Raw genomic sequence first — 12932 nt, 5'->3', positions numbered from 1 at the left:
TGTCATGTTCCAGGTTGCCAAAATCCCTACCACCCCAGAAGGGTTAGGGGTTTGTGTGAGGCACTGTGATCTATCTAAAAGTTGGACCAACAGTTTCTGATGATATAGATGGACTCAGTCCCTGCATTCTGAAGTCCTTTTGTCCTAATACGCAGCCTTACATTTTCTGGTAGGAACCATATAACATGGCGCCACCAACATTCTTTGGTCAGGTACTTATTTAACAGGTCATCCGAGTAGTTCTTGTGTGCGCACTAGATACCCATTGTCACCTTTTAACAGAGACCTCCTTGGTGTTAGGGACAAAGCCTCCTCAGCATAATAGAAAGTACCTGTATATGTAAGTTGTTCAAGCTTGAACATTTAAAAGGATACCCCACTATTGTTATTGCCTCTGAATACCATTTGTTACAAAGGCGAAACAATTCATATTCCTACTAATTGCACGCCAGCTGCTACAGCACATTTCACATTGCATGGGCTACAAAATGAGGGGTGGAGATGTAACCTTTGTGGCTGAGGCCCACAATGTTTACAGAACTGAAGTAGTCAATTCGGGTCACTTTTTTGGCAATAAATGCTAATAACCAAAAATGTCACTATTGGGATGAAGCCCCTTTACTAAGTCAATACAGACCTTAAAATGATTTAGGAATACCTTTAACATACCAGGAACATAAAACTTGGTTTGAAGGTGCCCTACAATATACATTAATCAACATATGACATGTACTGGTACCTTATACCCTCCTGACTCCACAAGAGCGACCCTGACTGTTCCCCTACTTGCTGGAGGGCCTGTGACGCAGAAGGCACACTATTACACCTGTTGTGGGAATGCCCCACCCTCACTACTTACTGGGCGCAAGTACTGGACGAGATTGACAGTCATTTCGATACCACACTATTACGCTTCCCCGCATATGTGGTTCTGGGTGTGTCAGATGGGCTTACCTTTCCCCTCAAATCTCGTAAAGGGAAGCAACTAGGCATAGCTTTAGGAGCGGCATTACAAAATATACTATCGCACTGGGGCACAGACAACACCAACTATACAGGAATGTCTTCATCAATTGTGGTATGTTCTTGGTATAGAACCTATGTCTTTCTCGCTTCAAGGAGATGGGGCTTCCTCCTCTGTTGTGTGGAGGCCCTTTGTCACCCTGCATTCGATGAATGAATGAATGATGTTTATTGATTGATTATTTAAAATCTTTACAAAGAGTGAATGCATAGTACAAACATTACAATTACGGTAATACAGTAAAAAGAAATTGATTTAAATAAAATAAACAATAAACTTTTAAAATAATACACCTGGATTATAAAACTGTTTTAAGTTTGTTAATTCATATGTTTAAAAGTTTAAAATAGAAAAATATGAACAGTATGACAGTTAATATAAAAAATTCAAGTTTTTTCCATGCAAATGCTAAGAATTTTGAGAAGGCAGAGTTCATGAGTATATCCTCTGGGCAAAGACACTGGAGTAATGCTTGTCTAAACGTCCTTGTTGCCCTTTCATTGAATAACCTTTTTAACAGTGTTAATCTTTCATTTTTTTAATTCTGGACAGAGGCACAATAGGTGTATAATGTTTTCTTCTCCTGTGTTACACAACCGACATGATATGTTATTTTCGAGTTTTTTCCATGGTAGTGCATGAGATTCTCCGGGTAATATTCCGAATCGTGCTTTCATGAATATATTTTTATATTTCCAAGTCCAGGCTGTATTCAAATATTGTTGAGGGCTCTTTTTTTTTGTAACCATTTATTATGGACCAAGCATGTTTCCTTTTAACCAGGGACTCTTTGTCACTTACCAACGATAAGAGATCGGTTGTCTTGTTCACAATTTTTTTTTAAAGATTCCTGAGGAATAGTAGTCATCCAAATCCCCTTTAGCCCAAATTCATCCAAAGCCTTCTCAAGATATTTCCAAAAAGATGATTTGTTATTCCCCTCTATTTCGTTCCATAAAAGCTGTGAGATTAAATTCTCCTTGTCATTTTTTACTCTGTTCCATACTTTAATAATGTTACCCATTCGAGCATATAGTTGGTTGTTCAAGCCAAATTCCAGTCTAATTTGGGATTGTGAAGCATTTTTAGGTAAAGAAAAAAGGGCTCTGAAAGTTTTTGAGATTTCTTTGTTTATTGTTATTGCGTCTTTTCCATTTAATGCCTCACTACCGTGGGTTAGGGAAGGTAACAATTTTGCAGATATGGCTTTGAGTAGAGGTTGGTGGGTTAAATTACTGGTGGACTTTTTTATAATCCCAAATGCACCTGTTAGGGAGTTCGCTTTCCTTGCGATATCCAATTTCTAAGGTTTAAAGTTACCATTATCATCAAAAACCACTCCCAGGTATCTATAGGTTTTAATTTGCTTGAGTTTTTCCTTTCCTAAGAACCATTTTGTGTTGTACTTCCTTCTTAAGTTTTTTGAGACGACCATAACTTTGGATTTTGATTAGTTTACTACCATTTTGTTTTCTATTACGTACTCCTGTATACATGTCCTTAACCTTTGAAAACCTACCTTTGTTCTACTTAAGAGGATGACATCGTCTGCATATAGCAGATTTGATATGTGTTTATCTGCAAGCTTAGGCGGGTGTGCATTTATGTTGTTCAAGGCTCCAGTTAGATCAGTTAAAAACAGATTAAATAATAAAGGTGCCAATACACAGCCTTGCTTCACTCCCCCTAGCGTTTGTATTTTCTCAGTTAATAACCTGCTGTTCCTAATACGAACTCTGGCCAAAGTTTTTGTATACAGAAGACTGATCAGATTTATTAAAGGTGGGGGAATCCCTTGTACATGTAACTTTTCCCATAATAAATCTCTTTTGACACAGTCAAAAGTTGATTTAAAATCAACAAAACATAAGAATAATGACTCATTGTTAGAAATTGCTTTTTCAATTAAAATTGATAGTGCCAGGATATTGGAGGACGTACCAAGTCCTTTAGTGAAGCCAGTTTGGTTTAGCGGAAGAATGCTATTCCTCTTTACCCAATCGGATAAGATTGTTAGCAGATGGGATGCAAATAATTTTGCATCGGTGTCCTGTAGCATTATTAAACGATAGTTTTCCGGAAGCGCCCAATCTCCTTTTTTAAATATCGGGGATATTAAGAAACCTCTCCAGCTTTCCGGTATCTCCCCTTTACTAACTACTTCTTTAAAGACCTTTACAAGAAGTTCTGCCCATTTTTCCGGATCTTCTTTGTATACAGCAAAGGGTATCCCATTCGGTTCTGGTGCTCCATCTTTCTGTTTCTTTATTAGTTTTTACAGTCTGTTCCTGTGTTATTTCCAGGACTGGTTCTTGCTTTGTTATTGCAATTTCCTTCCACTGGCTGTGCTCCTCGGTTCCGTGTACTGTTGGATGTGGTTTTAGGTGGTGACTCAAAAAATTCATCCATTCTGTTTCAGTCAGTACTGATGAGACTACTGTTTTATCAGGCCTTGTTAAACTATTAATCATCTTCCAGAATTCCCTTGAGTCACCCTGCAATGCTCTGAATTCCGCAAGCTGTCCTGCCCTAGATATCTAGGGCTACTGCGCCTCCCCGAGTTGAGCCAAAACGTAACCTAAACATCACAATACTGTGCGATAGACTACTGAGCCTGCTTTTCGCTTTTTAGTTCAGACATTTTGAATGGGGGAGGAGATGGGAGGTGGGAGGAGAGGGTTGGGGAGGAAGGGGGCCCGGAAAGTTCATTCTGTTATTATTTTGATGCTCTGCAAAACAATACGATGGTTGCCGGCCCACGACCTGGGCCTCTGTTCTCAGTGCATCTTGTTTGTTATTAAATCAATAAAAAGATTTCAACCTAAACAACGTATGACTCTGTCCCCTCAGCAATGACTGGGATACATAGCCAGCACTAGCTGGCTACATATCCTACCCAATCTTGAGTACAAAAACAACTGCCCCAGCAAGGGCTTTTCAAGCTGAGCAGCCACAGTTAGCTGCGCCGCAATTAGTCCTGTAACTATTAATGCTATAATGGAAAAGGTTTTCACCAGACAGAAAGAAATTCCATTCAGGATTGCAGAAAAAAAAAATCCTCTTAAAGCAGTTTTTCTCCATATGAGACCCCACGATAAACATAGAATTCTCACAATGTGCTTGCTTCTTGGAATGGGTCTCACCACAGACTACTGTGCCACTGTGGGTACAGTGTTTAATGCAATATATACCATAACTCATGGTACACCATCACTAAGCTGTTTACCCAGAAATGCTAAAAAATTTCAAAATGAATATGGATTTAGGGATGAAATTATTTGGCAACTTTGCCACAGTATCCTCCGTTATATTGAGTAACATTAAAGGGGAAGAAGCAGCACTGGCAATTTGCCAAAGTCTTCCGCAGGTTGCAGTAGCGGACCAGGAGCGAGAATTACCAAAAATTATTGCGGGCACCTATTCATTTATAGGTAGGCTTTCCTGTTTTCAGTTTCTATTTTTGGTAAATTGTGGTGGTGTTTTTCCAGTGTTTTCTAGTGATTTCACTACCTCAAAAAAACAGTGCTTATCAGTGGTTACTCATTTTTGCGCCATAAAAAACAACTGAAACAGTGTTTTACTGGTGTTTATGGAACGATTTGCTTTTATTATTGCTTGCTTTTTTCATTGATGCATGGTATATAGACAGTGTACATGAGATCCAAATACATTTTTACAAGTCAAACTTATTGTAGTACACCATACAATATTTCTTCAGTGGGTGTTTGGTCATTTGCGCTTTCTCTTTCCTTCCCAATATCGCGAAGTGGTGTTTTTGTGTGTTTTTAGACAGGTACGCCTACTCTGCATTTCATTAGCGTTAGTTGTCGCTCTCATCCGTGGTGATATTTTTTGCGGCAGCTATCGCTGGAAAACTGGCAATGTTGGCAGTTTGCACCAGCATTGGAATGGGGCGATGAATCCATCGCCACTTTTGCCACGCTAAAGTCCCGATAAATCGGCAATGAGTCCTTGAGAATATGCCCCTAAGCTGCTTCCAGGAGCTGAGTAGAAGTACAGGTAGGTCGAGGGCAGAGTCTAAATGTGGAACAGAGGGTCATGAGTGAGTAAATATACTTTATATAGTTTACATATTTACATAGCTCCCAGAGGCCCAAGTTGAGTCAAAATTGGCAGAGTGTAGCTGCAGGGGCTCTAAGAATGGGTGAAAGAACAACAAAGCCTTGTTGAGTAAATGGTCTTTTTAAAGACCTGTGAAGTACTCAGGAGCGGGTGTGGGTGTGGGTGCGGCAGACCACAGCAGCTCCTCTCCCCCCACGTGAGCCAGGCAGGGGGCCTGGTGTTGCTCTGTCCCTTGGGCCATTCAGACCGGCCCAGAAGCAGTATTTTCCCTTCACACCTCCGCACCAGGCCACCACAGGCAGGCCAATGGGGGTGTGGATACAAGGGATGTCAGGCCTTCATTCCACCTCGTACCTCTAATTGAGAGTGCTCATACCAGGTATTGAGTTAGGGGAGCATGTGTAGTGAGAGATCCATTGGCTTCCCATGAGAGCTGTTCTTATCACACTCAAACATAATTGCCAAAGGGTGTATCACTGCGTACCTCTTTGCGTAGTGATCATGTTAATGCTAATATTTGTGGGATCAATTTTGTTTTACTTTTAAACGTCTTTTAGTTTCCTACCTTTGCACCTTCTGTTGTCTTTTTGCATTGCTTTTTTATTTACGCTTGTGCTTCTTTGTTTTGCTTTTTTATTTTCTTTATTGCTTTTTAAATTGCACATTTCCTTTATTTGTTCTTTCTTATTTTTAAATTAACGTGTACCTTTCAATATACTCTTTCTTTTCTGGCTCCCGTTATCTTTTCCCAATTTTGAAATGCTTCTAACTACACCCTGTGTCTTTCTCCATGCCTCCTTCCAAGCCATGGTGAGGCATTGTTCTGTGCCCGCACCTGTCCCAGTAGATAGTGCCTGCCTAAATGCTAGCAAAGAAAATATCTGTGGAATAACGGTATCCTATGGGATTTAGCTGGTGACAATACACGCATAATGTCAGGGCTACCGATTTCTGGTCCTGTTTCTTTTTTTTTTTTTTTTACTCTCATAAAGGAAACAAGCATTTACAATGCAACGGTTTCGCCTTTGCCAAAGTTAGAGCTATTGGCATTGTAAATGACAACATTTTTATTTGTGTGTCTATCGCATCACCACAGCATCACTCAGGGGCACCACAACCTCACTATGCGCTACCACAGCATCTCTGAACGCCACAGCATCACTTGTCGCTACCACAGCATCACTCAGCGCCACCACATCATCAATCAGTGCAACCATTCAACAACAACTGGTTCAAATATGTTCTCTCAATGTTTCAAGCTTTACTACAAATGTCACAAAAAAAGTTCATATTTCACTTCTGTTCTTGGATTTTCATCACAATAAAATACATTGAACATAATCTTCACAAAAGTTATTTGCAAAAGTTTAAGCTATTGCCATTATAAATTACAATAACTTTTATTTAAGTATTAATTATTTTAAAAAAACAAAAGCAATTGTTAATTGTAATATCAATACATCTAAGTCACGTAAATACAACACTTATTGCATTACAAACGGCTGTAGCTGTCACATTTGCGAAAGTTATAACTATTGGCATTGTAAATGACAGCTATTAATTTCCCTATTTTCAAAACCAACACATAAATAAAAAATGTCTCATTTACAAGACCAATAGCTCAAACGTTCCTAATGCGAGACCTATTGCATTGCTTGTTATCTTGGGAGTTTATTTTAAAGAGCAGGGGAAGATATAATGAGGGGGCAGAAATGTCAGAAGAGAGGGCTGCAATGTTTATGTTGTGCACTAACAGGAGACATTACAAATAATGCATCTTGATTATGTTGCTAAAAGCTTTAGACAAAGGAGGATATATGCCCTAATGGCTACATCTCCGGCTTTGCCACATGGAGACCAGTAGCTTATTCTCACGGATTTCCCTCAACTAAGCTGGGTCATCCTTGACCTATCACAATTTCCACCTTAGTCGGCAATCTAGTCTCTCTACAGAAATAGGGGCCCTTAGAAGCAAAAAAAAATCACATTTTAAGCATTTTTTTACAAACAGGTCAAACGTACACTTGTTTTTCTGAGGAAAAGTCCATTCCTCCGGGACAGGGGTGTGATGCAGTGTTCTCCAGGCCGCCTCTCATTGGTTCCCTCAATCCCCCGCTCTCCTTTTTCTCAACACCCGTTCACCTCCCCCATCGCTCGCAGAAGCGACAGGACCAGTGGATTCCATCTCACTTATGCAGAAAGCGGGATCAGGTTGAAAGTGAAACACACGGTTTAAAGAGCATGCAGTCAGAACACTTTACGAGGTAGGCGACTCCACGGGCCACGGCCACTTAGTGAAAGGGGCGAAACCATGCTTTATTCAAAACTGAAGTTTTGGATAACTGGGTGTTTTTATTAATATAGTTCGCAGGTTGCTACTGTCACGTGGGCTCTTAATATTATCAATTTTACCAGGAGATATTACAGGAAAGGGTCACTGGGTTCTATTGTACTCACTTTCTGAATGAGACAAAGGTGAACGCCGAGTCTGTCTTGGCGGAAGTTGATCCTGTAACCTGAAGATTTTATCAGGGATCTCCAGGGGCGTAACACAGGCCCCCGCAGCCCCCGCAGTGCGGGGGGGGGCCCTGCACTCCAGGGGCCCCTCAGGGGCCCCTCAGTCTGAGCAGAGCCAGCAAGGCACACCACGTCATCTTCTTTATTACTTAAGGTGCGCAGGCCCGGGCGGCCTCTTAATAATTGGTCTCCAGTCCAGGCCCGGCCCGGGCCTCTGAAAGTGTACAGGCACACGAAGCAGGGGGAGGACAAACGGCGAAGGAGCGGAGATAGATGGGGGGGGGGGGGTGGGGAGGGGGAGAGATGCCAGCGGGGAAAGGCAAGAGAAGAGGAGGTGAAAGTGAAACCAACAAGTAAAGGAGCTTGAAGAGAAGACAGGCCTGGGATGGAAGACAGAGGACACACACGGTGGGGGTGAGGGGGCAGGCTTCAGTAAGTGAAGGGGGCCCCCTCTGTCTCCCTAAAGCAGCCTGCCCTGCACGTGCTGTGGACTGAAGAGAAACAAAGTATCAACCCTGTATCTCTTCAGTCGGAGCCACGAGCCAGGCCCAGGACAAGGATGGGGTGGGGGCCCCAGAGAGGGCCCTGCTCCTCTGAGGCAGCACAGAGCTGACTGAACCTGGAGAAAGTCTGCAGCTCCAGGCTTCCCTACTCTTGAAGGGGCCCCCTCAGCCCCCACAGTAAAGAGAGTACTGAGCACAGGCCTGAGCACTGCACACCAGTTCTGACCAGCTTCAGCCTTTCTTTCAGCAGGAAGCAGTTTTCTGAAGATCTTGCACACAAAAAAAACAGTTACAATTTATAGCTTTTGTTTCTTGCTTGTGTATGGAGGCCTGGAAGGGAAGGCACCCCAGGATTTATAAGGAAAGCAGAGTGCTGGAGTGCAGAAGGAAACAGTGGACAGAGCAGTGATCAGGAGAAGGTCAAAAGGAAGTTCAAAGGAAGAAGCAATGCTGAGAGGGAGAGACAGGTGATAGAACTCTGTGTGTGCACTCAGAGGGGCTTACCCCCCTCCCCCCGCCCCAGGTGCAGGAGGCCCGGGACACCTCAGCCTTGCACCTGGCTTGTCCTGATATTCAGCAGGCACCAGCATGCTCTGTTCTTTGTGCAGAGACAGTGCAATAAGGTGACAGTGCTCTGAAGAAATGTAAGTAACCCTTTATTGTTACATTTAAGGAAGCCACTGATTCTACAGGAAGCCAGGCAGGGTGTTTTAATTGCAGGAGTGGGTGAGAACTCTTGCAGAAGGCCTGGAAGGATGACTGCAGTAATATTCAGTGTTTGCCTGTGGACCAGGGGCGTAACACAGGCCCCTACGGTCCCTGCATTGTGTGTGTGGGGGGGGGGGGGGGGGGAATGGGCCCCCTCACCCAGCGAGAGCAAGCACTGTTGAGCAGAGCTGCCCTGCCAGTGACTCGCTGTGTGCTCTTCATGGCAGAGTGTTGCCTGCGTGGGCGAGGGGTGGAGGGGTGGCCGTCGATGGCAATTCACTTGAGGGAGGTAGGCAGCACCACCTCACGGTTTTGGGGTGATGGTTCTGCCGAGGGCACTGTGGGGTGTTCACGGACCTTGGGGCTGGGGGTGGGGGCATACAAGAGCGGGTGGTTACGGGCAAGCGTTGTGGCTTGTAGTGGGCACGGGGGGGGGGCTGCTGACTCCAGGCACTAGGAGTTGCCCCCGAGGGGTACATTCAGGCCCGGCTCCAGGATTTAGGATCTGGGAGGGCCAAGAGAAAGCATGGGTGGGCCGTGAAGATGAATGGAGGTACTTAGCATTTCCCAGGTATCGTGAGTTTGGATCAGGCATGCTGGAGGGGCTTTGAAGGGGGTTGAGCTGCATACTGTACCTACTGCTGAGAGCATGTACGCCAGATTTAGTTCTGCCTTTCTTGAGGTTTCACCTACGTGCTTAATCTCTTCTGTTCTCTCTGCATCAGGCTTCTTTCTCTCTACCACATGATCCTTTCTCCCCACCTCACCCATCTCTCTTTCCACCTCAACCTCCTTCCTTTCCACTTCACCCTGCTCACCTACCCACCTCCCCCTCTTTTGTTTTCTTTTTTCCCCTTTTCTTTTCATCTCTCCTTCCACTTCCTCTGCCTCACCCTCCTATTTCTCCACCGCTCCCTGCTCTCTCCCTGGCTCGGCTTCCTCTCTGTTTGACCCACCCCTATCTTTTTCTCATCTCACTCTCCGCTCTTTCTGCTTCACTCTCCCCTCTCTCTCCACCTCTCGTTGGTCTGACTGCACCTCCACCTCCACTCCCTTCTTCTCTCTAGCTCACCCAACTCTCTCTTAACTTACTAAGTGTCAGATTATAGGAACATCTTTGAAGCAAGTGTATTAGCCCACAGGAGTATCTTATCTCTTTATGATCTGAGGGGCTAGAGCAGTGCTATATTCCATTTGTATCTATTCATATGACAAAAAAAGAGAATAAAACGAATACTCAGTCACTGTTGCTCGCAGCAATGTGTGGTGTTTGTGCCATAATTGAGGCGTAATTATATTAGACTCAGCCATCAGCGAGTACCGCTGGAAATTAAAAGTAGGCAGTGCTGCCACAGGACAGCCGCCAGTGTTTTTTTCGTTTAATAAGAACTTGCCCTGCCCCAGTCAATGCTGTATCTGTGTTGTATTAGTGAAACTTCTCAAAAGTCTTCACTTCACAAAAGTCAACGGATGTGGTATTTGCAGTATATAGCGCTGCACTTTAAGAATAGCACAAAAGCACACTGAGATATAAATACTAATTCCACATTTTCAATTACTTACCATGGAATGGCAAAATACTATCAGATTATTGTGGCCCTGTAGTATCTCCCTAATGCTGTGTGATGAGAGCTTTTGTGTCTCTTTAGGTCTGGTAGGAGTGTCATAGGCTTTCCTCCTTTTCACATGTGCTCATTGATAACCGCAATCCTCACTGACTTCACGCCTGCCTCCAGGCACTTCAAGCAGCCCATGGCATTGGTGCCTATCATGTTTATTAAACAATTAGGATGAGAAAGCGAGGCCGCTGGCCCAAATAAATCATAACGAAAAAGAGCAAACAATGTGTTTCTGCTTGCAAATCGGCTTTGGGAGGGCCATGGGGCTACCTTATGTGGGCCTGGCCCACCTGGTCCTCTCTCTAAAACTGGGCCTGGGTACATTCGAGGTCAGGGGCGCGCTCAACGAATAACTGGTGGTTTGAGGGTTCCTAAAAGGCTCTCTAGGGAGGGCTAACAAGGAGCACTAGAGTGCTGGCACGGCAAGCAAGTGTTTACGAGGTAGGGCCAGGTGCCCGGGGACTGGGCGAGGTTGATTGTAAACATTGGGGCATTGACTGTGGTCACTGGGGGCTGTTCACCTGGACAATGGCAGCTCACAGGAGCGCTGGAGAGAGGCTGTGGGGAGGCCTTTAGGGGCAGAGAATCACAAGCCAAGTCTGGGTGGCATGGGGCCCCCACTCACTGATGAGTCGGGGACAGTCTGGCAAAGGCCTGTGGTCCCTTTAGGGTGTTGAGACTCTAGAGAGAAGCTTAAGGAAGGGTCTGCTTACTGTGGCACCCCTTACAGGCCTGGGGAGAGGAGGGTCTGTGACTGGCGCCACTTTGCCTCCCAGCCACCAGTGCCGTATGCCTACTTCTGAAATCAGACCCCCAGTTGGCCCTAGTGTCCTGTCACCTCCCACTGCCTACTACGTCATGTGCATTCTAACCTTCAAATCCAGTCCACCCATTCCACTTACCCAAACATCCATCCATCCATCCAACCATCCATCCACCCAACCAATCATCCACCATCCTCAGCCACACACCCATCATTCCATCCACCCGTCCATCCATCCATCCATCCATTCAACTATCCATTCATCCATCCAGCAGCGACCGGTGCAGTTAATCGCCGAAGGGGGTAAATATAGACGATAGAATAGAGTAAATTAAATAAATCCTATTCCAACATGAGTCAACATCACCCGCCCGCCGAGCTTAACTGCATCACCCGCTCCTGCATCCATCCGTCCGTCCATCCATCCATCCAGCCATCCATTCCCAGCCATACACCCATCCGTTCATCCATCCAGCCATACCTCTGTCCATCCATCCATCCGTCCATCTGTCCATCCCCAGCCACAAATCCATCCGTCCATCCCTAGCCACACACATCTGTTCATCCATCCATCTATCCATCTGTCTGTCTGCCCATCCCCCCCAGCCACACACCCATCCTTCCATCCATCCACCCATCCATCTGTCCGTCCGCCCATGCAACCATCCCCAGTCACACACCTATCCTTTCATCCATAAATGTTTCCATCCATCCATCCCCAGCCACACACCCATCCTTTCATCCATCCATCCATCCGTACTTCAGTCCACCCGTCCAGCCATCCCCAGCCACATAGCCATCCGTCCATCGCTAGCCACACACGCATTCGTTCATTAATTCATCTATCCATCTGCCCAGCCACCACACACCCATCTGTCCTCCACCTATCCACCCATCCCTCCACCTATCCACCCATCCCTCCACCTATCCACCCATCCCTCCACCTATCCATCTACATCCATCAATCCGTACCTCCGTCTGCTCATCCATCCATCCGTCCATCCATCCATCTATCCCCAGCCACACATCCATCCATCCAGCCATCCACCCACATCCATCCATCCATCCGTACCACCATCCACCCACCCATCAATCCATCCAAAGTGGGGCAAAGTGGTAGGTGGTGGGCCGGGCCACGGAGGGGGGCCCCCTCCATGTATTTTGCAGGGGGGCCCCCTCAGGTTTCGTTACGCCACTGGGGATCTCTGCAGCAAATGCACTAGCCCACCGAGCTAAGTGGGCTCGGACTCTACGGGACTCAACTCTGTACCGTGCGCACATATTTCTACAGTCACTGTCTCGTACCCCAGAGCTGTCGGAGGTTTTATCCCGTGTCCCATGGTTTTAAAACAGATACATGACCGTCACCAGCCTGTTTCACTCTGTTAACAATTGTTTGGAACTCACACCCCAGGGAGTGCTTTGGGGGTTCTGGCAGTGTGTGAATCTGATGCGAGTACCGAGGAGGCACACCACCCGCCGACTTAACCTGACAATAAAGTTCAGGTGCCGGGATCTTACCTGGCTCATGCCACCTCCATGGCTGCCAGAGGTACCTGGTAACCAGGCGCACCGGGTGCAAACAGCACAAGAAGGCGGGTGCTACGAGGCCCCGCCCCAAGCACACTGCTGACAGCAGAGATCACATGAGGAGGTGACGGGAAAAGAGCAGAAGGAGGAGTCGATGTGAGGGATCTAGACCTAGGAGCAGTGCT

Source organism: Lissotriton helveticus, chromosome 9 (genome assembly GCF_964261635.1).
Source record: "Lissotriton helveticus chromosome 9, aLisHel1.1, whole genome shotgun sequence".
Taxonomy (NCBI): Eukaryota; Metazoa; Chordata; class Amphibia; order Caudata; family Salamandridae; genus Lissotriton; species Lissotriton helveticus.
The sequence above is the reverse complement of the archived record's forward strand: the minus strand, read 5'-3'. Positions refer to the sequence as shown.